This window comes from Phalangium opilio, unplaced genomic scaffold (assembly GCF_054372755.1).
Source record: "Phalangium opilio isolate 3A_F unplaced genomic scaffold, DU_Popi_V2 ptg000061l_1, whole genome shotgun sequence".
Taxonomy (NCBI): domain Eukaryota; kingdom Metazoa; phylum Arthropoda; class Arachnida; order Opiliones; family Phalangiidae; genus Phalangium; species Phalangium opilio.
This window is the reverse complement of record NW_028324178.1, coordinates 3,557,071-3,583,217: the sequence shown is the minus strand read 5'-3', so window position 1 is coordinate 3,583,217 and position 26,147 is coordinate 3,557,071. Positions and strand designations below refer to the sequence as shown.

General features: G+C 44.9%; 7 non-coding genes across 7 annotated transcripts; all 7 read left to right on the top strand.

Annotated features, from left to right (window-relative positions):
* Positions 1 to 5,655: 5,655 nt before the first annotated feature.
* Positions 5,656 to 5,777, top strand: TRNAL-CAA (transfer RNA leucine (anticodon CAA)). Its single transcript has 2 exons — positions 5,656 to 5,693; positions 5,732 to 5,777. It is a non-coding gene; the product is annotated as a tRNA-Leu (tRNA).
* A 2,332-nt stretch (positions 5,778 to 8,109) lies between these two features.
* On the top strand, positions 8,110 to 8,231 carry TRNAL-CAA (transfer RNA leucine (anticodon CAA)). The gene is made up of 2 exons: positions 8,110 to 8,147; positions 8,186 to 8,231. It is a non-coding gene; the product is annotated as a tRNA-Leu (tRNA).
* A 1,767-nt stretch (positions 8,232 to 9,998) lies between these two features.
* Positions 9,999 to 10,120, top strand: TRNAL-CAA (transfer RNA leucine (anticodon CAA)). The gene is made up of 2 exons: positions 9,999 to 10,036; positions 10,075 to 10,120. It is a non-coding gene; the product is annotated as a tRNA-Leu (tRNA).
* Positions 10,121 to 11,887: 1,767 nt separating this feature from the next.
* TRNAL-CAA (transfer RNA leucine (anticodon CAA)) lies at positions 11,888 to 12,009 on the top strand. The gene is made up of 2 exons: positions 11,888 to 11,925; positions 11,964 to 12,009. It is a non-coding gene; the product is annotated as a tRNA-Leu (tRNA).
* A 2,523-nt stretch (positions 12,010 to 14,532) lies between these two features.
* Positions 14,533 to 14,654, top strand: TRNAL-CAA (transfer RNA leucine (anticodon CAA)). The gene is made up of 2 exons: positions 14,533 to 14,570; positions 14,609 to 14,654. It is a non-coding gene; the product is annotated as a tRNA-Leu (tRNA).
* A 2,901-nt stretch (positions 14,655 to 17,555) lies between these two features.
* TRNAL-CAA (transfer RNA leucine (anticodon CAA)) lies at positions 17,556 to 17,677 on the top strand. Its single transcript has 2 exons — positions 17,556 to 17,593; positions 17,632 to 17,677. It is a non-coding gene; the product is annotated as a tRNA-Leu (tRNA).
* Positions 17,678 to 24,729: 7,052 nt separating this feature from the next.
* Positions 24,730 to 24,851, top strand: TRNAL-CAA (transfer RNA leucine (anticodon CAA)). Its single transcript has 2 exons — positions 24,730 to 24,767; positions 24,806 to 24,851. It is a non-coding gene; the product is annotated as a tRNA-Leu (tRNA).
* Positions 24,852 to 26,147: the final 1,296 nt, after the last annotated feature.

Here is a 26,147-nt window from a genome sequence, read left to right as displayed (position 1 = left end):
TGGCGGAGCGGTCTAAGGCGCCAGACTCAAGGGGCTCAGTTTCCTTTGTTCACAACGTGAATCTGTGTATTCTGGTCCTCGTATGTGGGCGTGGGTTCGAATCCCACTTCTGACACGATATGTTTTAAGAAATTAACTGGAAGAGATGTAATTAATTAAACGTCCAAATTACAAGAGACCACGTCAGGATGGCCGAGCGGTCTAAGGCGCTAGACTCAAGGGGCTTAGTTTCTTTCGTTCACGACGTGGATCTGTGTATTCTTGTCCTTGTATGAGGGCGTGGGTTCGAATGCCACTTCTGATACGATATGTTTTAAGAAAATAACTGGAAGAGATGTAAGTGAAAACGTAATAACTAGATAAACCCATGTCAGGATGGCCGAGTGGTCTAATGCGCCAGACTCGAAAGGCTTAGTTTCATTCCTTCCCGATGTGGATCTGTGTGTTCTGGTCCTCGAATGAGGGCGTGGATTCAAATCCCAATTCTGACACGATATGTTTTATAAATTTAACTGGAAAAGATGTAATTTATAAAACGTCCAAAGAAAATGAATCAACGTCAGGATGGCCTAGCGGTCTAAGGCGCTACACTCAAGGGGCTTAGTGTCTTTCGTTCACGACGTGAATCTGTGTATTCTGGTCCTCGTATGAGGGCGTTGGTTCGAATCCCATTTCTGACACGATATGTTTTATGAAATTAACTGGAAGAGATGTAATTTATAAAACGTCCAAATTAGAAGTGACCACGCCAGGATGGCGGAGCGGTCTAAGGCGGCAGACTCAAGGGACCTAGTTTCTTTCGTTCTCAACGTGAATCAGTGTATTCTGGTCCTCGTATGAGGGCGAGGGTTCGAATACCACTTCTGACACGATATGTTTTATGAAATTAACTGGAAGAGATGTAATTCATAAAACGTCCCAATTGAATGAATCCAAGTCAGGATGGCGGAGCGGTCTAAGGCGCCAGACTCAAGGGGCTCAGTTTCCTTCGTTCACAACGTGAATCTTTGTATTCTGGTCCTCGTATGAGGGCGTGGGTTCGAATCCCACTTCTGACACGATATGTTTTAAGAAATTAACTGGAAGAGATGTAATTAATTAAACGTCCAAATTACAAGAGACCACGTCAGGATGGCCGAGCGGTCTAAGGCGCTAGACTCAAGGGGCTTAGTTTCTTTCGTTCACGACGTGGATCTGTGTATTCTTGTCCTTGTATGAGGGCGTGGGTTCGAATGCCACTTCTGATACGATATGTTTTAAGAAAATAACTGGAAGAGATGTAAGTGAAAACGTAATAACTAGATAAAACCATGTCAGGATGGCCGAGTGGTCTAATGCGCCAGACTCGAAAGGCTTAGTTTCATTCCTTCCCGATGTGGATCTGTGTGTTCTGGTCCTCGAATGAGGGCGTGGATTCAAATCCCAATTCTGACACGATATGTTTTATAAATTTAACTGGAAAAGATGTAATTTATAAAACGTCCAAAGAAAATGAATCAACGTCAGGATGGCCTAGCGGTCTAAGGCGCTACACTCAAGGGGCTTAGTGTCTTTCGTTCACGACGTGAATCTGTGTATTCTGGTCCTCGTATGAGGGCGTTGGTTCGAATCCCATTTCTGACACGATATGTTTTATGAAATTAACTGGAAGAGATGTAATTTATAAAACGTCCAAATTAGAAGTGACCACGCCAGGATGGCGGAGCGGTCTAAGGCGCCAGACTCAAGGGACCTAGTTTCTTTCGTTCTCAACGTGAATCAGTGTATTCTGGTCCTCGTATGAGGGCGTGGGTTCGAATACCACTTCTGACACGATATGTTTTATGAAATTAACTGGAAGAGATGTAATTCATAAAACGTCCCAATTGAATGAATCCAAGTCAGGATGGCGGAGCGGTCTAAGGCGCCAGACTCAAGGGGCTCAGTTTCCTTCGTTCACAACGTGAATCTGTGTATTCTGGTCCTCGTATGAGGGCGTGGGTTCGAATCCCACTTCTGACACGATATGTTTTAAGAAATTAACTGGAAGAGATGTAATTAATTAAACGTCCAAATTACAAGAGACCACGTCAGGATGGCCGAGCGGTCTAAGGCGCTAGACTCAAGGGGCTTAGTTTCTTTCGTTCACGACGTGAATCTGTGTATTCTGGTCCTTGTATGAGGGCGTGGGTTCGAATGCCACTTCTGATACGATATGTTTTAAGAAAATAACTGGAAGAGATGTAAGTGAAAACGTAATAACTAGATAAAACCATGTCAGGATGGCCGAGTGGTCTAATGCGCCAGACTCGAAAGGCTTAGCTTCATTCCTTCCCGATGTGGATCTGTGTGTTCTGGTCCTCGAATGAGGGCGTGGATTCAAATCCCAATTCTGACACGATTTGTTTTATAAATTTAACTGGAAAAGATGTAATTTATAAAACGTCCAAAGGAAATGAATCAACGTCAGGATGCCTAGCGGTCTAAGGCGCTACACTCAAGGGGCTTAGTGTCTTTCGTTCACTGCGTGAATCTGTGTATTCTGGTCCTCGTATGAGGGCGTTGGTTCGAATCCCATTTCTGACACGATATGTTTTATGAAATTAACTGGAAGAGATGTAATTCATAAAACGTCTCAATTGAATGAATCCAAGTCAGGATGGCGGAGCGGTCTAAGGCGCCAGACTCAAGGGGCTCAGTTTCCTTTGTTCACAACGTGAATCTGTGTATTCTGGTCCTCGTATGAGGGCGTGGGTTCGAATCCCACTTCTGACACGATATGTTTTATGAAATTAACTGGAAGAGATGTAATTTATAAAACGTCCAAATTAGAAGTGACCACGCCAGGATGGCGGAGCGGTCTAAGGCGCCAGACTCAAGGGACCTAGTTTCTTTCGTTCTCAACGTGAATCAGTGTATTCTGGTCCTCGTATGAGGGCGTGGGTTCGAATACCACTTCTGACACGATATGTTTTATGAAATTAACTGGAAGAGATGTAATTCATAAAACGTCCCAATTGAATGAATCCAAGTCAGGATGGCGGAGCGGTCTAAGGCGCCAGACTCAAGGGGCTCAGTTTCCTTCGTTCACAACGTGAATCTGTGTATTCTGGTCCTCGTAAGAGGGCGTGGGTTCGAATCCCACTTCTGACACGATATGTTTTATGAAATTAACAGGAAGAGATGTAATTTATAAAACGTCCAAATTAGAAGTGACCACGTCAGGATGGCGGAGCGGTCTAAGGCGCTACACTCAAGGGGCTTAGTTTCTTTCGTTCACGACGTGAATCTGTGTATTCTGGTCCTCGTATGAGGGCGTGGGTTCGAATCCCACTTCTGACACGATATGTTTTATGAAATTAACTGGAAGAGATGTAATTTATAAAACGTCCAAATTAGAAGTGACCACGTCAGGATGGCGGAGCGGTCTAAGGCGCCAGACTCAAGGGGCTCAGTTTCCTTTGTTCACAACGTGAATCTGTGTATTCTGGTCCTCGTATGAGGACGTGGGTTCGAATCCCACTTCTGACACGATATGTTTTATGAAATTAACTGGAAGAGATGTAATTTATAAAACGTCCAAATTAGAAGTGACCACGCCAGGATGGCGGAGCGGTCTAAGGCGCCAGACTCAAGGGACCTAGTTTCTTTCGTTCTCAACGTGAATCAGTGTATTCTGGTCCTCGTATGAGGGCGTGGGTTCGAATACCACTTCTGACACGATATGTTTTATGAAATTAACTGGAAGAGATGTAATTCATAAAACGTCCCAATTGAATGAATCCAAGTCAGGATGGCGGAGCGGTCTAAGGCGCCAGACTCAAGGGGCTTAGTTTCCTTCGTTCACAACGTGAATCTGTGTTTTCTGGTCCTCGTATGAGGGCGTGGGTTCGAATCCCACTTCTGAAACGATATGTTTTATGAAATTAACTAGAATAGATGTAATTTATAAAACGTCCGAATTGAATGAATCCAAGTCAGGATGGCCGAGCGGTCTAAGGCGCGAGACTCAAGGGGCTCAGTTTCCTTCGATCACAACGTGAATCTGTGTATTCTGGTCCTCGTAAGAGGGCGTGGGTTCGAATCCCACTTCTGACACGATATGTTTTATGAAATTAACAGGAAGAGATGTAATTTATAAAACGTCCAAATTAGAAGTGACCACGTCAGGATGGCGGAGCGGTCTAAGGCGCCAGACTCAAGGGGCTCAGTTTCCTTTGTTCACAACGTGAATCTGTGTATTCTGGTCCTCGTATGAGGGCGTGGGTTCGAATCCCACTTCTGACACGATATGTTTTATGAAATTAACAGGAAGAGATGTAATTTATAAAACGTCCAAATTAGAAGTGACCACGTCAGGATGGCGGAGCGGTCTAAGGCGCTACACTCAAGGGGCTTAGTTTCTTTCGTTCACGACGTGAATCTGTGTATTCTGGTCCTCGTATGAGGGCGTGGGTTCGAATCCCACTTCTGACACGATATGTTTTATGAAATTAACTGGAAGAGATGTAATTTATAAAACGTCCAAATTAGAAGTGACCACGCCAGGATGGCGGAGCGGTCTAAGGCGCCAGACTCAAGGGACCTAGTTTCTTTCGTTCTCAACGTGAATCAGTGTATTCTGGTCCTCGTATGAGGGCGTGGGTTCGAATACCACTTCTGACACGATATGTTTTATGAAATTAACTGGAAGAGATGTAATTCATAAAACGTCCCAATTGAATGAATCCAAGTCAGGATGGCGGAGCGGTCTAAGGCGCCAGACTCAAGGGGCTCAGTTTCCTTCGTTCACAACGTGAATCTGTGTATTCTGGTCCTCGTAAGAGGGCGTGGGTTCGAATCCCACTTCTGACACGATATGTTTTATGAAATTAACAGGAAGAGATGTAATTTATAAAACGTCCAAATTAGAAGTGACCACGTCAGGATGGCGGAGCGGTCTAAGGCGCTACACTCAAGGGGCTTAGTTTCTTTCGTTCACGACGTGAATCTGTGTATTCTGGTCCTCGTATGAGGGCGTGGGTTCGAATCCCACTTCTGACACGATATGTTTTATGAAATTAACTGGAAGAGATGTAATTTATAAAACGTCCAAATTAGAAGTGACCACGTCAGGATGGCGTAGCGGTCTAAGGCGCCAGACTCAAGGGGCTCAGTTTCCTTTGTTCACAACGTGAATCTGTGTATTCTGGTCCTCGTATGAGGGCGTGGGTTCGAATCCCACTTCTGACACGATATGTTTTATGAAATTAACTGGAAGAGATGTAATTTATAAAACGTCCAAATTAGAAGTGACCACGCCAGGATGGCGGAGCGGTCTAAGGCGCAAGACTCAAGTGGCGTAGTTTCTTTCGTTCACAACGTGAATCTGTGTATACTGGTCCTCGTATGAGGGCGTGGGTTCGAATCCCACTTCTGACACGATGTTTTATGAAATTAACTGGAAGAGATGTAATTTATAAAACATCCCAATTGAAAGAATCCATGTCAGGATGGCCGAGCGGTCTAAGGCGCCAGACTCAAGGGGCTTAGTTTCTTTCGTTCACAACGTGAATCTGTGTATTCCTGGTCCTCGTATGAGGGCGTGGGTTCGAATCCCACTTCTGACACGATATGTTTTATGAAATTAACTGGAAGAGATGTAATTTATAAAACATCCCAATTGAAAGAATCCATGTCAGGATGGCCGAGCGGTCTAAGGCGCCAGACTCAAGGGGCTCAGTTTCCTTTGTTCACAACGTGAATCTGTGTTTTCTGGTCCTCGTATGAGGGCGTGGGTTCGACTCCCACTTCTGACACGATATGTTTTATGAAATTAACTGGAAGAGATGTAATTTATAAAACGTCCAAATTAGAAGTGACCACGTCAGGATGGCGGAGCGGTCTAAGGCGCCAGACTCAAGGGGCTCAGTTTCCTTTGTTCACAACGTGAATCTGTGTATTCTGGTCCTCGTATGAGGGCGTGGGTTCGAATCCCACTTCTGACACGATATGTTTTATGAAATTAACTGGAAGAGATGTAATTTATAAAACGTCCAAATTAGAAGTGACCACGTCAGGATGGCGGAGCGGTCTAAGGCGCCAGACTCAAGGGGCTCAGTTTCCTTTGTTCACAACGTGAATCTGTGTATTCTGGTCCTCGTATGAGGGCGTGGGTTCGAATCCCACTTCTGACACGATATGTTTTATGAAATTAACTGGAAGAGATGTAATTTATAAAACGTCCAAATTAGAAGTGACCACGTCAGGATGGCGGAGCGGTCTAAGGCGCCAGACTCAAGGGGCTCAGTTTCCTTTGTTCACAACGTGAATCTGTGTATTCTGGTCCTCGTATGAGGGCGTGGGTTCGAATCCCACTTCTGAAACGACATGTTTTATGAAATTAACTAGAATAGATGTAATTTATAAAACGTCCGAATTGAATGAATCCAAGTCAGGATGGCCGAGCGGTCTAAGGCGCGAGACTCAAGGGGCTCAGTTTCCTTCGATCACAACGTGAATCTGTGTATTCTGGTCCTCGTAAGAGGGCGTGGGTTCGAATCCCACTTCTGACACGATATGTTTTATGAAATTAACAGGAAGAGATGTAATTTATAAAACGTCCAAATTAGAAGTGACCACGTAAGGATGGCGGAGCGGTCTAAGGCGCCAGACTCAAGGGGCTCAGTTTCCTTTGTTCACAACGTGAATCTGTGTATTCTGGTCCTCGTATGAGGGCGTGGGTTCGAATCCCACTTCTGACACGATATGTTTTATGAAATTAACAGGAAGAGATGTAATTTATAAAACGTCCAAATTAGAAGTGGACGTCAGGATGGCGGAGCGGTCTAAGGCGCTACACTCAAGGGGCTTAGTTTCTTTCGTTCACGACGTGAATCTGTGTATTCTGGTCCTCGTATGAGGGCGTGGGTTCGAATCCCACTTCTGACACGATATGTTTTATGAAATTAACTGGAAGAGATGTAATTTATAAAACGTCCAAATTAGAAGTGACCACGCCAGGATGGCGGAGCGGTCTAAGGCGCCAGACTCAAGGGACCTAGTTTCTTTCGTTCTCAACGTGAATCAGTGTATTCTGGTCCTCGTATGAGGGCGTGGGTTCGAATACCACTTCTGACACGATATGTTTTATGAAATTAACTGGAAGAGATGTAATTCATAAAACGTCCCAATTGAATGAATCCAAGTCAGGATGGCGGAGCGGTCTAAGGCGCCAGACTCAAGGGGCTCAGTTTCCTTCGTTCACAACGTGAATCTGTGTATTCTGGTCCTCGTAAGAGGGCGTGGGTTCGAATCCCACTTCTGACACGATATGTTTTATGAAATTAACAGGAAGAGATGTAATTTATAAAACGTCCAAATTAGAAGTGACCACGTCAGGATGGCGGAGCGGTCTAAGGCGCTACACTCAAGGGGCTTAGTTTCTTTCGTTGACGACGTGAATCTGTGTATTCTGGTCCTCGTATGAGGGCGTGGGTTCGAATCCCACTTCTGACACGATATGTTTTATGAAATTAACTGGAAGAGATGTAATTTATAAAACGTCCAAATTAGAAGTGACCACGTCAGGATGGCGTAGCGGTCTAAGGCGCCAGACTCAAGGGGCTCAGTTTCCTTTGTTCACAACGTGAATCTGTGTATTCTGGTCCTCGTATGAGGGCGTGGGTTCGAATCCCACTTCTGACACGATATGTTTTATGAAATTAACTGGAAGAGATGTAATTTATAAAACGTCCAAATTAGAAGTGACCACGCCAGGATGGCGGAGCGGTCTAAGGCGCAAGACTCAAGTGGCGTAGTTTCTTTCGTTCACAACGTGAATCTGTGTATACTGGTCCTCGTATGAGGGCGTGGGTTCGAATCCCACTTCTGACACGATGTTTTATGAAATTAACTGGAAGAGATGTAATTTATAAAACATCCCAATTGAAAGAATCCATGTCAGGATGGCCGAGCGGTCTAAGGCGCCAGACTCAAGGGGCTTAGTTTCTTTCGTTCACAACGTGAATCTGTGTATTCCTGGTCCTCGTATGAGGGCGTGGGTTCGAATCCCACTTCTGACACGATATGTTTTATGAAATTAACTGGAAGAGATGTAATTTATAAAACATCCCAATTGAAAGAATCCATGTCAGGATGGCCGAGCGGTCTAAGGCGCCAGACTCAAGGGGCTCAGTTTCCTTTGTTCACAACGTGAATCTGTGTTTTCTGGTCCTCGTATGAGGGCGTGGGTTCGACTCCCACTTCTGACACGATATGTTTTATGAAATTAACTGGAAGAGATGTAATTTATAAAACGTCCAAATTAGAAGTGACCACGTCAGGATGGCGGAGCGGTCTAAGGCGCCAGACTCAAGGGGCTCAGTTTCCTTTGTTCACAACGTGAATCTGTGTATTCTGGTCCTCGTATGAGGGCGTGGGTTCGAATCCCACTTCTGACACGATATGTTTTATGAAATTAACTGGAAGAGATGTAATTTATAAAACGTCCAAATTAGAAGTGACCACGTCAGGATGGCGGAGCGGTCTAAGGCGCCAGACTCAAGGGGCTCAGTTTCCTTTGTTCACAACGTGAATCTGTGTATTCTGGTCCTCGTATGAGGGCGTGGGTTCGAATCCCACTTCTGACACGATATGTTTTATGAAATTAACTGGAAGAGATGTAATTTATAAAACGTCCAAATTAGAAGTGACCACGCCAGGATGGCGGAGCGGTCTAAGGCGCCAGACTCAAGGGACCTAGTTTCTTTCGTTCTCAACGTGAATCAGTGTATTCTGGTCCTCGTATGAGGGCGTGGGTTCGAATACCACTTCTGACACGATATGTTTTATGAAATTAACTGGAAGAGATGTAATTCATAAAACGTCCCAATTGAATGAATCCAAGTCAGGATGGCGGAGCGGTCTAAGGCGCCAGACTCAAGGGGCTCAGTTTCCTTCGTTCACAACGTGAATCTGTGTATTCTGGTCCTCGTAAGAGGGCGTGGGTTCGAATCCCACTTCTGACACGATATGTTTTATGAAATTAACAGGAAGAGATGTAATTTATAAAACGTCCAAATTAGAAGTGACCACGTCAGGATGGCGGAGCAGTCTAAGGCGCTACACTCAAGGGGCTTAGTTTCTTTCGTTCACGACGTGAATCTGTGTATTCTGGTCCTCGTATGAGGGCGTGGGTTCGAATCCCACTTCTGACACGATATGTTTTATGAAATTAACTGGAAGAGATGTAATTTATAAAACGTCCAAATTAGAAGTGACCACGTCAGGATGGTGGAGCGGTCTAAGGCGCCAGACTCAAGGGGCTCAGTTTCCTTTGTTCACAACGTGAATCTGTGTATTCTGGTCCTCGTATGAGGGCGTGGGTTCGAATCCCACTTCTGACACGATATGTTTTATGAAATTAACTGGAAGAGATGTAATTTATAAAACGTCCAAATTAGAAGTGACCACGCCAGGATGGCGGAGCGGTCTAAGGCGCCAGACTCAAGGGACCTAGTTTCTTTCGTTCTCAACGTGAATCAGTGTATTCTGGTCCTCGTATGAGGGCGTGGGTTCGAATACCACTTCTGACACGATATGTTTTATGAAATTAACTGGAAGAGATGTAATTCATAAAACGTCCAAATTAGAAGTGACCACGCCAGGATGGCGGAGCGGTCTAAGGCGCAAGACTCAAGTGGCGTAGTTTCTTTCGTTCACAACGTGAATCTGTGTATACTGGTCCTCGTATGAGGGCGTGGGTTCGAATCCCACTTCTGACACGATGTTTTATGAAATTAACTGGAAGAGATGTAATTTATAAAACATCCCAATTGAAAGAATCCATGTCAGGATGGCCGAGCGGTCTAAGGCGCCAGACTCAAGGGGCTTAGTTTCTTTCGTTCACAACGTGAATCTGTGTATTCCTGGTCCTCGTATGAGGGCGTGGGTTCGAATCCCACTTCTGACACGATATGTTTTATGAAATTAACTGGAAGAGATGTAATTTATAAAACATCCCAATTGAAAGAATCCATGTCAGGATGGCCGAGCGGTCTAAGGCGCCAGACTCAAGGGGCTCAGTTTCCTTTGTTCACAACGTGAATCTGTGTTTTCTGGTCCTCGTATGAGGGCGTGGGTTCGACTCCCACTTCTGACACGATATGTTTTATGAAATTAACTGGAAGAGATGTAATTTATAAAACGTCCAAATTAGAAGTGACCACGTCAGGATGGCGGAGCGGTCTAAGGCGCCAGACTCAAGGGGCTCAGTTTCCTTTGTTCACAACGTGAATCTGTGTATTCTGGTCCTCGTATGAGGGCGTGGGTTCGAATCCCACTTCTGACACGATATGTTTTATGAAATTAACTGGAAGAGATGTAATTTATAAAACGTCCAAATTAGAAGTGACCACGTCAGGATGGCGGAGCGGTCTAAGGCGCCAGACTCAAGGGGCTCAGTTTCCTTTGTTCACAACGTGAATCTGTGTATTCTGGTCCTCGTATGAGGGCGTGGGTTCGAATCCCACTTCTGACACGATATGTTTTATGAAATTAACTGGAAGAGATGTAATTTATAAAACGTCCAAATTAGAAGTGACCACGCCAGGATGGCGGAGCGGTCTAAGGCGCCAGACTCAAGGGACCTAGTTTCTTTCGTTCTCAACGTGAATCAGTGTATTCTGGTCCTCGTATGAGGGCGTGGGTTCGAATACCACTTCTGACACGATATGTTTTATGAAATTAACTGGAAGAGATGTAATTCATAAAACGTCCCAATTGAATGAATCCAAGTCAGGATGGCGGAGCGGTCTAAGGCGCCAGACTCAAGGGGCTCAGTTTCCTTCGTTCACAACGTGAATCTGTGTATTCTGGTCCTCGTAAGAGGGCGTGGGTTCGAATCCCACTTCTGACACGATATGTTTTATGAAATTAACAGGAAGAGATGTAATTTATAAAACGTCCAAATTAGAAGTGACCACGTCAGGATGGCGGAGCAGTCTAAGGCGCTACACTCAAGGGGCTTAGTTTCTTTCGTTCACGACGTGAATCTGTGTATTCTGGTCCTCGTATGAGGGCGTGGGTTCGAATCCCACTTCTGACACGATATGTTTTATGAAATTAACTGGAAGAGATGTAATTTATAAAACGTCCAAATTAGAAGTGACCACGTCAGGATGGTGGAGCGGTCTAAGGCGCCAGACTCAAGGGGCTCAGTTTCCTTTGTTCACAACGTGAATCTGTGTATTCTGGTCCTCGTATGAGGGCGTGGGTTCGAATCCCACTTCTGACACGATATGTTTTATGAAATTAACTGGAAGAGATGTAATTTATAAAACGTCCAAATTAGAAGTGACCACGCCAGGATGGCGGAGCGGTCTAAGGCGCCAGACTCAAGGGACCTAGTTTCTTTCGTTCTCAACGTGAATCAGTGTATTCTGGTCCTCGTATGAGGGCGTGGGTTCGAATACCACTTCTGACACGATATGTTTTATGAAATTAACTGGAAGAGATGTAATTCATAAAACGTCCAAATTAGAAGTGACCACGCCAGGATGGCGGAGCGGTCTAAGGCGCAAGACTCAAGTGGCGTAGTTTCTTTCGTTCACAACGTGAATCTGTGTATACTGGTCCTCGTATGAGGGCGTGGGTTCGAATCCCACTTCTGACACGATGTTTTATGAAATTAACTGGAAGAGATGTAATTTATAAAACATCCCAATTGAAAGAATCCATGTCAGGATGGCCGAGCGGTCTAAGGCGCCAGACTCAAGGGGCTTAGTTTCTTTCGTTCACAACGTGAATCTGTGTATTCCTGGTCCTCGTATGAGGGCGTGGGTTCGAATCCCACTTCTGACACGATATGTTTTATGAAATTAACTGGAAGAGATGTAATTTATAAAACATCCCAATTGAAAGAATCCATGTCAGGATGGCCGAGCGGTCTAAGGCGCCAGACTCAAGGGGCTCAGTTTCCTTTGTTCACAACGTGAATCTGTGTTTTCTGGTCCTCGTATGAGGGCGTGGGTTCGACTCCCACTTCTGACACGATATGTTTTATGAAATTAACTGGAAGAGATGTAATTTATAAAACGTCCAAATTAGAAGTGACCACGTCAGGATGGCGGAGCGGTCTAAGGCGCCAGACTCAAGGGGCTCAGTTTCCTTTGTTCACAACGTGAATCTGTGTATTCTGGTCCTCGTATGAGGGCGTGGGTTCGAATCCCACTTCTGACACGATATGTTTTATGAAATTAACTGGAAGAGATGTAATTTATAAAACGTCCAAATTAGAAGTGACCACGTCAGGATGGCGGAGCGGTCTAAGGCGCCAGACTCAAGGGGCTCAGTTTCCTTTGTTCACAACGTGAATCTGTGTATTCTGGTCCTCGTATGAGGGCGTGGGTTCGAATCCCACTTCTGACACGATATGTTTTATGAAATTAACTGGAAGAGATGTAATTTATAAAACGTCCAAATTAGAAGTGACCACGCCAGGATGGCGGAGCGGTCTAAGGCGCCAGACTCAAGGGACCTAGTTTCTTTCGTTCTCAACGTGAATCAGTGTATTCTGGTCCTCGTATGAGGGCGTGGGTTCGAATACCACTTCTGACACGATATGTTTTATGAAATTAACTGGAAGAGATGTAATTCATAAAACGTCCCAATTGAATGAATCCAAGTCAGGATGGCGGAGCGGTCTAAGGCGCCAGACTCAAGGGGCTCAGTTTCCTTCGTTCACAACGTGAATCTGTGTATTCTGGTCCTCGTAAGAGGGCGTGGGTTCGAATCCCACTTCTGACACGATATGTTTTATGAAATTAACAGGAAGAGATGTAATTTATAAAACGTCCAAATTAGAAGTGACCACGTCAGGATGGCGGAGCAGTCTAAGGCGCTACACTCAAGGGGCTTAGTTTCTTTCGTTCACGACGTGAATCTGTGTATTCTGGTCCTCGTATGAGGGCGTGGGTTCGAATCCCACTTCTGACACGATATGTTTTATGAAATTAACTGGAAGAGATGTAATTTATAAAACGTCCAAATTAGAAGTGACCACGTCAGGATGGTGGAGCGGTCTAAGGCGCCAGACTCAAGGGGCTCAGTTTCCTTTGTTCACAACGTGAGTCTGTGTATTCTGGTCCTGGTATGAGGGCGTGGGTTCGAATCCCACTTCTGACACGATATGTTTTATGAAATTAACTGGAAGAGATGTAATTTATAAAACGTCCAAATTAGAAGTGACCACGCCAGGATGGCGGAGCGGTCTAAGGCGCCAGACTCAAGGGACCTAGTTTCTTTCGTTCTCAACGTGAATCAGTGTATTCTGGTCCTCGTATGAGGGCGTGGGTTCGAATACCACTTCTGACACGATATGTTTTATGAAATTAACTGGAAGAGATGTAATTCATAAAACGTCCAAATTAGAAGTGACCACGCCAGGATGGCGGAGCGGTCTAAGGCGCCAGACTCAAGGGACCTAGTTTCTTTCGTTCTCAACGTGAATCAGTGTATTCTGGTCCTCGTATGAGGGCGTGGGTTCGAATACCACTTCTGACACGATATGTTTTATGAAATTAACTGGAAGAGATGTAATTCATAAAACGTCCCAATTGAATGAATCCAAGTCAGGATGGCGGAGCGGTCTAAGGCGCCAGACTCAAGGGGCTCAGTTTCCTTCGTTCACAACGTGAATCTGTGTATTCTGGTCCTCGTAAGAGGGCGTGGGTTCGAATCCCACTTCTGACACGATATGTTTTATGAAATTAACAGGAAGAGATGTAATTTATAAAACGTCCAAATTAGAAGTGACCACGTCAGGATGGCGGAGCGGTCTAAGGCGCTACACTCAAGGGGCTTAGTTTCTTTCGTTCACGACGTGAATCTGTGTATTTTGGTCCTCGTATGAGGGCGTGGGTTCGAATCCCACTTCTGACACGATATGTTTTATGAAATTAACTGGAAGAGATGTAATTTATAAAACGTCCAAATTAGAAGTGACCACGTCAGGATGGCGGAGCGGTCTAAGGCGCCAGACTCAAGGGGCTCAGTTTCCTTTGTTCACAACGTGAATCTGTGTATTCTGGTCCTCGTATGAGGGCGTGGGTTCGAATCCCACTTCTGACACGATATGTTTTATGAAATTAACTGGAAGAGATGTAATTTATAAAACGTCCAAATTAGAAGTGACCACGCCAGGATGGCGGAGCGGTCTAAGGCGCAAGACTCAAGTGGCGTAGTTTCTTTCGTTCACAACGTGAATCTGTGTATACTGGTCCTCGTATGAGGGCGTGGGTTCGAATCCCACTTCTGACACGATGTTTTATGAAATTAACTGGAAGAGATGTAATTTATAAAACATCCCAATTGAAAGAATCCATGTCAGGATGGCCGAGCGGTCTAAGGCGCCACACTCAAGGGGCTTAGTTTCTTTCGTTCACAACGTGAATCTGTGTATTCCTGGTCCTCGTATGAGGGCGTGGGTTCGAATCCCACTTCTGACACGATATGTTTTATGAAATTAACTGGAAGAGATGTAATTTATAAAACATCCCAATTGAAAGAATCCATGTCAGGATGGCCGAGCGGTCTAAGGCGCCAGACTCAAGGGGCTCAGTTTCCTTTGTTCACAACGTGAATCTGTGTTTTCTGGTCCTCGTATGAGGGCGTGGGTTCGACTCCCACTTCTGACACGATATGTTGTATGAAATTAACTGGAAGAGATGTAATTTATAAAACGTCCAAATTAGAAGTGACCACGTCAGGATGGCGGAGCGGTCTAAGGCGCCAGACTCAAGGGGCTCAGTTTCCTTTGTTCACAACGTGAATCTGTGTATTCTGGTCCTCGTATGAGGGCGTGGGTTCGAATCCCACTTCTGACACGATATGTTTTATGAAATTAACTGGAAGAGATGTAATTTATAAAACGTCCAAATTAGAAGTGACCACGTCAGGATGGCGGAGCGGTCTAAGGCGCCAGACTCAAGGGGCTCAGTTTCCTTTGTTCACAACGTGAATCTGTGTATTCTGGTCCTCGTATGAGGGCGTGGGTTCGAATCCCACTTCTGACACGATATGTTTTATGAAATTAACTGGAAGAGATGTAATTTATAAAACGTCCAAATTAGAAGTGACCACGCCAGGATGGCGGAGCGGTCTAAGGCGCCAGACTCAAGGGACCTAGTTTCTTTCGTTCTCAACGTGAATCAGTGTATTCTGGTCCTCGTATGAGGGCGTGGGTTCGAATACCACTTCTGACACGATATGTTTTATGAAATTAACTGGAAGAGATGTAATTCATAAAACGTCCCAATTGAATGAATCCAAGTCAGGATGGCGGAGCGGTCTAAGGCGCCAGACTCAAGGGGCTCAGTTTCCTTCGTTCACAACGTGAATCTGTGTATTCTAGTCCTCGTAAGAGGGCGTGGGTTCGAATCCCACTTCTGACACGATATGTTTTATGAAATTAACAGGAAGAGATGTAATTTATAAAACGTCCAAATTAGAAGTGACCACGTCAGGATGGCGGAGCAGTCTAAGGCGCTACACTCAAGGGGCTTAGTTTCTTTCGTTCACGACGTGAATCTGTGTATTCTGGTCCTCGTATGAGGGCGTGGGTTCGAATCCCACTTCTGACACGATATGTTTTATGAAATTAACTGGAAGAGATGTAATTTATAAAACGTCCAAATTAGAAGTGACCACGTCAGGATGGTGGAGCGGTCTAAGGCGCCAGACTCAAGGGGCTCAGTTTCCTTTGTTCACAACGTGAATCTGTGTATTCTGGTCCTCGTATGAGGGCGTGGGTTCGAATCCCACTTCTGACACGATATGTTTTATGAAATTAACTGGAAGAGATGTAATTTATAAAACGTCCAAATTAGAAGTGACCACGCCAGGATGGCGGAGCGGTCTAAGGCGCCAGACTCAAGGGACCTAGTTTCTTTCGTTCTCAACGTGAATCAGTGTATTCTGTTCCTCGTATGAGGGCGTGGGTTCGAATACCACTTCTGACACGATATGTTTTATGAAATTAACTGGAAGAGATGTAATTCATAAAACGTCCCAATTGAATGAATCCAAGTCAGGATGGCGGAGCGGTCTAAGGCGCCAGACTCAAGGGGCTCAGTTTCCTTCGTTCACAACGTGAATCTGTGTATTCTGGTCCTCGTAAGAGGGCGTGGGTTCGAATCCCACTTCTGACACGATATGTTTTATGAAATTAACAGGAAGAGATGTAATTTATAAAACGTCCAAATTAGAAGTGACCACGTCAGGATGGCGGAGCGGTCTAAGGCGCTACACTCAAGGGGCTTAGTTTCTTTCGTTCACGACGTGAATCTGTGTATTTTGGTCCTCGTATGAGGGCGTGGGTTCGAATCCCACTTCTGACACGATATGTTTTATGAAATTAACTGGAAGAGATGTAATTTATAAAACGTCCAAATTAGAAGTGACCACGTCAGGATGGCGGAGCGGTCTAAGGCGCCAGACTCAAGGGGCTCAGTTTCCTTTGTTCACAACGTGAATCTGTGTATTCTGGTCCTCGTATGAGGGCGTGGGTTCGAATCCCACTTCTGACACGATATGTTTTATGAAATTAACTGGAAGAGATGTAATTTATAAAACGTCCAAATTAGAAGTGACCACGCCAGGATGGCGGAGCGGTCTAAGGCGCCAGACTCAAGGGACCTAGTTTCTTTCGTTCTCAACGTGAATCAGTGTATTCTGGTCCTCGTATGAGGGCGTGGGTTCGAATACCACTTCTGACACGATATGTTTTATGAAATTAACTGGAAGAGATGTAATTCATAAAACGTCCCAATTGAATGAATCCAAGTCAGGATGGCGGAGCGGTCTAAGGCGCCAGACTCAAGGGGCTCAGTTTCCTTCGTTCACAACGTGAATCTGTGTATTCTGGTCCTCGTAAGAGGGCGTGGGTTCGAATCCCACTTCTGACACGATATGTTTTATGAAATTAACAGGAAGAGATGTAATTTATAAAACGTCCAAATTAGAAGTGACCACGTCATTATGGCGGAGCGGTCTAAGGCGCCAGACTCAAGGGGCTCAGTTTCCTTTGTTCACAACGTGAATCTGTGTATTCTGGTCCTCGTATGAGGGCGTGGGTTCGAATCCCACTTCTGACACGATATGTTTTATGAAATTAACTGGAAGAGATGTAATTTATAAAACGTCCAAATTAGATGTGACCACGCCAGGATGGCGGAGCGGTCTCAGGCGCAAGACTCAAGTGGCGTAGTTTCTTTCGTTCACAACGTGAATCTGTGTATACTGGTCCTCGTATGAGGGCGTGGGTTCGAATCCCACTTCTGACACGATGTTTTATGAAATTAACTGGAAGAGATGTAATTTATAAAACATCCCAATTGAAAGAATCCATGTCAGGATGGCCGAGCGGTCTAAGGCGCCAGACTCAAGGGGCTTAGTTTCTTTCGTTCACAACGTGAATCTGTGTATTCCTGGTCCTCGTATGAGGGCGTGGGTTCGAATCCCACTTCTGACACGATATGTTTTATGAAATTAACTGGAAGAGATGTAATTTATAAAACATCCCAATTGAAAGAATCCATGTCAGGATGGCCGAGCGGTCTAAGGCGCCAGACTCAAGGGGCTCAGTTTCCGTTGTTCACAACGTGAGTCTGTGTTTTCTGGTCCTCGTATGAGGGCGTGGGTTCGAATCCCACTTCTGACACGATATGTTTTATGAAATTAACTGGAAGAGATGTAATTTATAAAACGTCCCAATTGAATGAATCCAAGTCAGGATGGCGGAGCGGTCTAAGGCGCCAGACTCAAGGGGCTCAGTTTCCTTCGTTCACAACGTAAATCTGTGTATTCTGGTCCTCGTATGAGGGCGTGGGTTCGAATCCCACTTCTGACACGATATGTTTTATGAAATTAACTGGAAGAGATGTAATTTATAAAACGTCCCAATTGAACGAATCCAAGTCAGGATGACCGAGCGGTCTAAGGCGACAGACTCAAGGGGCTCAGTTTCCTTCGTTCACAACGTGAATCTGTGTATTCTGGTCCTCGTATGAGGGCGTGGGTTCGAATCCCACTTCTGACACGATATGTTTTATGAAATTAACTGGAAGAGATGTAATTTATAAAACGTCCAAATTAGAAGTGACCACGTCAGGATGGCGGAGCGGTCTAAGGCGCCAGACTCAAGGGGCTCAGTTTCCTTTGTTCACAACGTGAATCTGTGTATTCTGGTCCTCGTATGAGGGCGTGGGTTCGAATCCCACTTCTGACACGATATGTTTTATGAAATTAACTGGAAGAGATGTAATTTATAAAACGTCCAAATTAGAAGTGACCACGCCAGGATGGCGGAGCGGTCTAAGGCGCCAGACTCAAGGGACCTAGTTTCTTTCGTTCTCAACGTGAATCAGTGTATTCTGGTCCTCGTATGAGGGCGTGGGTTCGAATACCACTTCTGACACGATATGTTTTATGAAATTAACTGGAAGAGATGTAATTCATAAAACGTCCCAATTGAATGAATCCAAGTCAGGATGGCGGAGCGGTCTAAGGCGCCAGACTCAAGGGGCTCAGTTTCCTTCGTTCACAACGTGAATCTGTGTATTCTGGTCCTCGTAAGAGGGCGTGGGTTCGAATCCCACTTCTGACACGATATGTTTTATGAAATTAACAGGAAGAGATGTAATTTATAAAACGTCCAAATTAGAAGTGACCACGTCATTATGGCGGAGCGGTCTAAGGCGCCAGACTCAAGGGGCTCAGTTTCCTTTGTTCACAACGTGAATCTGTGTATTCTGGTCCTCGTATGAGGGCGTGGGTTCGAATCCCACTTCTGACACGATATGTTTTATGAAATTAACTGGAAGAGATGTAATTTATAAAACGTCCAAATTAGATGTGACCACGCCAGGATGGCGGAGCGGTCTCAGGCGCAAGACTCAAGTGGCGTAGTTTCTTTCGTTCACAACGTGAATCTGTGTATACTGGTCCTCGTATGAGGGCGTGGGTTCGAATCCCACTTCTGACACGATGTTTTATGAAATTAACTGGAAGAGATGTAATTTATAAAACATCCCAATTGAAAGAATCCATGTCAGGATGGCCGAGCGGTCTAAGGCGCCAGACTCAAGGGGCTTAGTTTCTTTCGTTCACAACGTGAATCTGTGTATTCCTGGTCCTCGTATGAGGGCGTGGGTTCGAATCCCACTTCTGACACGATATGTTTTATGAAATTAACTGGAAGAGATGTAATTTATAAAACATCCCAATTGAAAGAATCCATGTCACGATGGCCGAGCGGTCTAAGGCGCCAGACTCAAGGGGCTCAGTTTCCGTTGTTCACAACGTGAGTCTGTGTTTTCTGGTCCTCGTATGAGGGCGTGGGTTCGAATCCCACTTCTGACACGATATGTTTTATGAAATTAACTGGAAGAGATGTAATTTATAAAACGTCCCAATTGAATGAATCCAAGTCAGGATGGCGGAGCGGTCTAAGGCGCCAGACTCAAGGGGCTCAGTTTCCTTCGTTCACAACGTAAATCTGTGTATTCTGGTCCTCGTATGAGGGCGTGGGTTCGAATCCCACTTCTGACACGATATGTTTTATGAAATTAACTGGAAGAGATGTAATTTATAAAACGTCCCAATTGAACGAATCCAAGTCAGGATGACCGAGCGGTCTAAGGCGACAGACTCAAGGGGCTCAGTTTCCTTCGTTCACAACGTGAATCTGTGTATTCTGGTCCTCGTATGAGGGCGTGGGTTCGAATCCCACTTCTGACACGATATGTTTTAAGAAATTAAGTGGAAGAGATGTAATTAATTAAACGTCCAAATTACAAGAGACCACGTCAGGATGGCCGAGCGGTCTAAGGCGCTAGACTCAAGGGGCTTAGTTTCTTTCGTTCACGACGTGAATCTGTGTATTCTGGTCCTTGTATGAGGGCGTGGGTTCGAATGCCACTTCTGATACGATATGTTTTAAGAAAATAACTGGAAGAGATGTAAGTGAAAACGTAATAACTAGATAAAACCATGTCAGTATGGCCGAGTGGTCTAATGAACCAGACTCGAAAGGCTTAGTTTCATTCCTTCCCGATGTGGATCTGTGTGTTCTGGTCCTCGAATGAGGGCGTGGATTCAAATCCCAATTCTGACACGATATGTTTTATAAATTTAACTGGAAAAGATGTAATTTATAAAACGTCCAAAGAAAATGAATCAACGTCAGGATGGCCGAGCGGTCTAAGGCGCTACACTCAAGGGGCTTAGTTTCTTTCGTTCACGACGTGAATCTGTGTATTCTGGTCCTCGTATGAGGGCGTGGGTTCGAATCCCACTTCTAACACGATATGTTTTATGAAATTAACTGGAAGAGATGTAATTTATAAAACGTCCAAATTAGAAGTGACCACGCCAGGATGGCGGAGCGGTCTAAGGCGCCAGACTCAAGGGACCTAGTTTCTTTCGTTCTCAACGTGAGTCAGTGTATTCTGGTCCTCGTATGAGGGCGTGGGTTCGAATACCGCTTCTGACACGATATGTTTAATGAAATTAACTGGAAGAGATGTAATTCATAAAACGTCCCAATTGAATGAATCCAAGTCAGGATGGCGGAGCGGTCTAAGGCGCTACACTCAAGGGGCTTAGTTTCTTTCGTTCACAACGTGAATCTGTGTATTCTGGTCCTCGTAAGAGGGCGTGGGTTCGAATCCCACTTCTGACACGATATGTTTTATGAAATTAACTGGAAGAGATGTAATTAATAAAACATCCCAATTGAATGAATCCAAGTCAGGGTGGCCGAGCGGTCTAAGGCGCTACACTCAAGGGGCTTAGTTTCTTTCGTTCACGACGTGAATCTGTGTATTATGGTCCTCGTATGAGGGCGTGGGTTCGAATCCCACTTCTGACACGATATGTTTTATGAAATTAACTGGAAGAGATGTAATTTATAAAACGTCCAAATTAGAAGTGACCACGTCAGGATGGCGGAGCGGTCTAAGGCGCCAGACTCAAGGGACCAAGTTTCTTTCGTTCTCAACGTGAATCAGTGTATTCTGGTCCTCGTATGAGGGCGTGGGTTCGAATACCACTTCTGACACGATATGTTTTATGAAATTAACTGGAAGAGATGTAATTCATAAAACGTCCCAATTGAATGAATCCAAGTCAGGATGGCGGAGCGGTCTAAGGCGCCAGACTCAAGGGGCTCAGTTTCCTTCGTTCACAACGTGAATCTGTGTATTCTGGTCCTCGTATGAGGGCGTGGGTTCGAATCCCACTTCTGACACGATATGTTTTAAGAAATTAACTGGAAGAGATGTAATTAATTAAACGTCCAAATTACAAGAAACCACGTCAGGATGGCCGAGCGGTCTAAGGCGCTAGACTCAAGGGGCTTAGTTTCTTTCGTTCACGACGTGAATCTGTGTATTCTGGTCCTTGTATGAGGGCGTGGGTTCGAATGCCACTTCTGATACGATATGTTTTAAGAAAATAACTGGAAGAGATGTAAGTGAAAACGTAATAACTAGATAAAACCATGTCAGGATGGCCGAGTGGTCTAATGCGCCAGACTCGAAAGGCTTAGCTTCATTCCTTCCCGATGTGGATCTGTGTGTTCTGGTCCTCGAATGAGGGCGTGGATTCAAATCCCAATTCTGACACGATATGTTTTATAAATTTAACTGGAAAAGATGTAATTTATAAAACGTCCAAAGGAAATGAATCAACGTCAGGATGGCCTAGCGGTCTAAGGCGCTACACTCAAGGGGCTTAGTGTCTTTCGTTCACGACGTGAATCTGTGTATTCTGGTCCTCGTATGAGGGCGTTGGTTCGAATCCCATTTCTGACACGATATGTTTTATGAAATTAACTGGAAGAGATGTAATTTATAAAACGTCCAAATTAGAAGTGACCACGCCAGGATGGCGGAGCGGTCTAAGGCGCCAGACTCAAGGGACATAGTTTCTTTCGTTCTCAACGTGAATCAGTGTATTCTGGTCCTCGTATGAGGGCGTGGGTTCGAATACCACTTCTGACACGATATGTTTTATGAAATTAACTGGAAGAGATGTAATTCATAAAACGTCCCAATTGAATGAATCCAAGTCAGGATGGCGGAGCGGTCTAAGGCGCCAGACTCAAGGGTCTCAGTTTCCTTCGTTCACAACGTGAATCTGTGTATTCTGGTCCTCGTATGAGGGCGTGGGTTCGAATCCCATTTCTGACACGATATGTTTTATGAAATTAACTGGAAGAGATCTAATTTATAAAACGTCCAAATTAGAAGTGACCACGCCAGGATGGCGGAGCGGTCTAAGGCGCCAGACTCAAGGGACCTAGTTTCTTTCGTTCTCAACGTGAATCAGTGTATTCTGGTCCTCGTATGAGGGCGTGGGTTCGAATACCACTTCTGACACGATATGTTTTATGAAATTAACTGGAAGAGATGTAATTCATAAAACGTCCCAATTGAATGAATCCAAGTCAGGATGGCGGAGCGGTCTAAGGCGCCAGACTCAAGGGGCTCAGTTTCCTTCGTTCACAACGTGAATCTGTGTATTCTGGTCCTCGTAAGAGGGCGTGGGTTCGAATCCCACTTCTGACACGATATGTTTTATGAAATTAACAGGAAGAGATGTAATTAATAAAACATCCCAATTGAATGAATCCAAGTCAGGGTGGCCGAGCGGTCTAAGGCGCTACACTCAAGGGGCTTAGTTTCTTTCGTTCACGACGTGAATCTGTGTATTCTGGTCCTCGTATGAGGGCGTGGGTTCGAATCCCACTTCTGACACGATATGTTTTATGAAATTAACTGGAAGAGATGTAATTAAAAAACGTCCAAATTAGAAGTGACCACGTCAGGATGGCGGAGCGGTCTAAGGCGCCAGACTCAAGGGGCTCAGTTTCCTTTGTTCACAACGTGAATCTGTGTATTCTGGTCCTCGTATGAGGGCGTGGGTTCGAATCCCACTTCTGACACGATATGTTTTATGAATATAACTGGAAGAGATGTAATTTATAAAACGTCCAAATTAGAATTGACCACGCCAGGATGGCGGAGCGGTCTAAGGCGCAAGACTCAAGCGGCGTAGTTTCTTTCGTTCACAACGTGAATCTGTGTATACTGGTCCTCGTATGAGGGCGTGGGTTCGAATCCCACTTCTGACACGATATGTTTTATGAAATTAACTGGAAGAGATGTAATTCATAAAACGTCCCAATTGAATGAATCCAAGTCAGGATGGCGGAGCGGTCTAAGGCGCCAGACTCAAGGGGCTCAGTTTCCTTCGTTCACAACGTGAATCTGTGTATTCTGGTCCTCGTAAGAGGGCGTGGGTTCGAATCCCACTTCTGACACGATATGTTCTATGAAATTAACAGGAAGAGATGTAATTAATAAAACATCCCAATTGAATGAATCCAAGTCAGGGTGGCCGAGCGGTCTAAGGCGCTACACTCAAGGGGCTTAGTTTCTTTCGTTCACGACGTGAATCTGTGTATTCTGGTCCTCGTATGAGGGCGTGGGTTCGAATCCCACTTCTGACACGATATGTTTTAAGAAATTAACTGGAAGAGATGTAATTAATTAAACGTCCAAATTACAAGAGACCACGTCAGGATGGCCGAGCGGTCTAAGGCGCTAGACTCAAGGGGCTTAGTTTCTTTCGTTCACGACGTGAATCTGTGTATTCTGGTCCTTGTATGAGGGCGTGGGTTCGAATGCCACTTCTGATACGATATGTTTTAAGAAAATAACTGGAAGAGATGTAAGTGAAAACGTAATAACTAGATAAAACCATGTCAGGATGGCCGAATGGTCTAATGCGCCAGACTCGAAAGGCTTAGCTTCATTCCTTCCCGATGTGGGTCTGTGTGTTCTGGTCCTCGAATGAGGGCGTGGATTCAAATCCCAATTCTGACACGATATGTTTTATAAATTTAACTGGAAAAGATGTAATTTATAAAACGTCCAAAGGAAATGAATCAACGTCAGGATGGCCTAGCGGTCTAAGGCGCTACACTCAAGGGGCTTAGTTTCCTTTGTTCACAACGTGAATCTGTGTATTCTGGTCCTCGTATGAGGGCGTGGGTTCGAATCCCACTTCTGACACGATATGTTTTATGAAATTAACAGGAAGAGATGTAATTAATAAAACATCCCAATTGAATGAATCCAAGTCAGGGTGGCCGAGCGGTCTAAGGCGCTACACTCAAGGGGCTTAGTTTCTTTCGTTCACGACGTGAATCTGTGTATTCTGGTCCTCGTATGAGGGCGTGGGTTCGAATCCCACTTCTGACACGATATGTTTTATGAAATTAACTGGAAGAGATGTAATTTATAAAACGTCCAAATTAGAAGTGACCACGTCAGGATGGCGGAGCGGTCTAAGGCGCCAGACTCAAGGGGCTCAGTTTCCTTTGTTCACAACGTGAATCTGTGTATTCTGGTCCTCGTATGAGGGCGTGGGTTCGAATCCCACTTCTGACACGATATGTTTTATGAAATTAACTGGAAGAGATGTAATTTATAAAACGTCCAAATTAGAATTGACCACGCCAGGATGGCGGAGCGGTCTAAGGCGCCAGACTCAAGGGACCTAGTTTCTTTCGTTCTCAACGTGAGTCAGTGTATTCTGGTCCTCGTATGAGGGCGTGGGTTCGAATACCACTTCTGACACGATATGTTTTATGAAATTAACTGGAAGAGATGTAATTCATAAAACGTCCCAATTGAATGAATCCAAGTCAGGATGGCTGAGCGGTCTAAGGCGCCAGACTCAAGGGGCTCAGTTTCCTTCGTTCACAACGTGAATCTGTGTATTCTGGTCCTCGTATGAGGGCGTGGGTTCGAATCCCACTTCTGACACGATATGTTTTAAGAAATTAACTGGAAGAGATGTAATTAATTAAACGTCCAAATTACAAGAGACCACGTCAGGATGGCCGAGCGGTCTAAGGCGCTAGACTCAAGGGGCTTAGTTTCTTTCGTTCACGACGTGAATCTGTGTATTCTGGTCCTCGTATGAGGGCGTTGGTTCGAATCCCATTTCTGACACGATATGTTTTATGAAATTAACTGGAAGAGATGTAATTTATAAAACGTCCAAATTAGAAGTGACCACGCCAGGATGGCGGAGCGGTCTAAGGCGCCAGACTCAAGGGACCTAGTTTCTTTCGTTCTCAACGTGAATCAGTGTATTCTGGTCCTCGTATGAGGGCGTGGGTTCGAATACCACTTCTGACACGATATGTTTTATGAAATTAACTGGAAGAGATGTAATTCATAAAACGTCCCAATTGAATGAATCCAAGTCAGGATGGCGGAGCGGTCTAAGACGCCAGACTCAAGGGGCTCAGTTTCCTTCGTTCACAACGTGAATCTGTGTATTCTGGTCCTCGTAAGAGGGCGTGGGTTCGAATCCCACTTCTGACACGATATGTTTTATGAAATTAACAGGAAGAGGTGTAATTAATAAAACATCCCAATTGAATGAATCCAAGTCAGGGTGGCCGAGCGGTCTAAGGCGCTACACTCAAGGGGCTTAGTTTCTTTCGTTCACGACGTGAATCTGTGTATTCTGGTCCTCGTATGAGGGCGTGGGTTCGAATCCCACTTCTGACACGATATGTTTTATGAAATTAACTGGAAGAGATGTAATTTATAAAACGTCCAAATTAGAAGTGACCACGTCAGGATGGCGGAGCGGTCTAAGGCGCTAGACTCAAGGGGCTTAGTTTCTTTCGTTCACGACGTGAATCTGTGTATTCTGGTCCTCGTATGAGGGCGTTGGTTCGAATCCCATTTCTGACACGATATGTTTTATGAAATTAACTGGAAGAGATGTAATTTATAAAACGTCCAAATTAGAAGTGACCACGCCAGGATGGCGGAGCGGTCTAAGGCGCCAGACTCAAGGGACCTAGTTTCTCTCGTTCTCAACGTGAATCAGTGTATTCTGGTCCTCGTATGAGGGCGTGGGTTCGAATACCACTTCTGACACGATATGTTTTATGAAATTAACTGGAAGAGATGTAATTCATAAAACGTCCCAATTGAATGAATCCAAGTCAGGATGGCGGAGCGGTCTAAGGCGCCAGACTCAAGGGACCTAGTTTCTTTCGTTCTCAACGTGAATCTGTGTATTCTGGTCCTCGTAAGAGG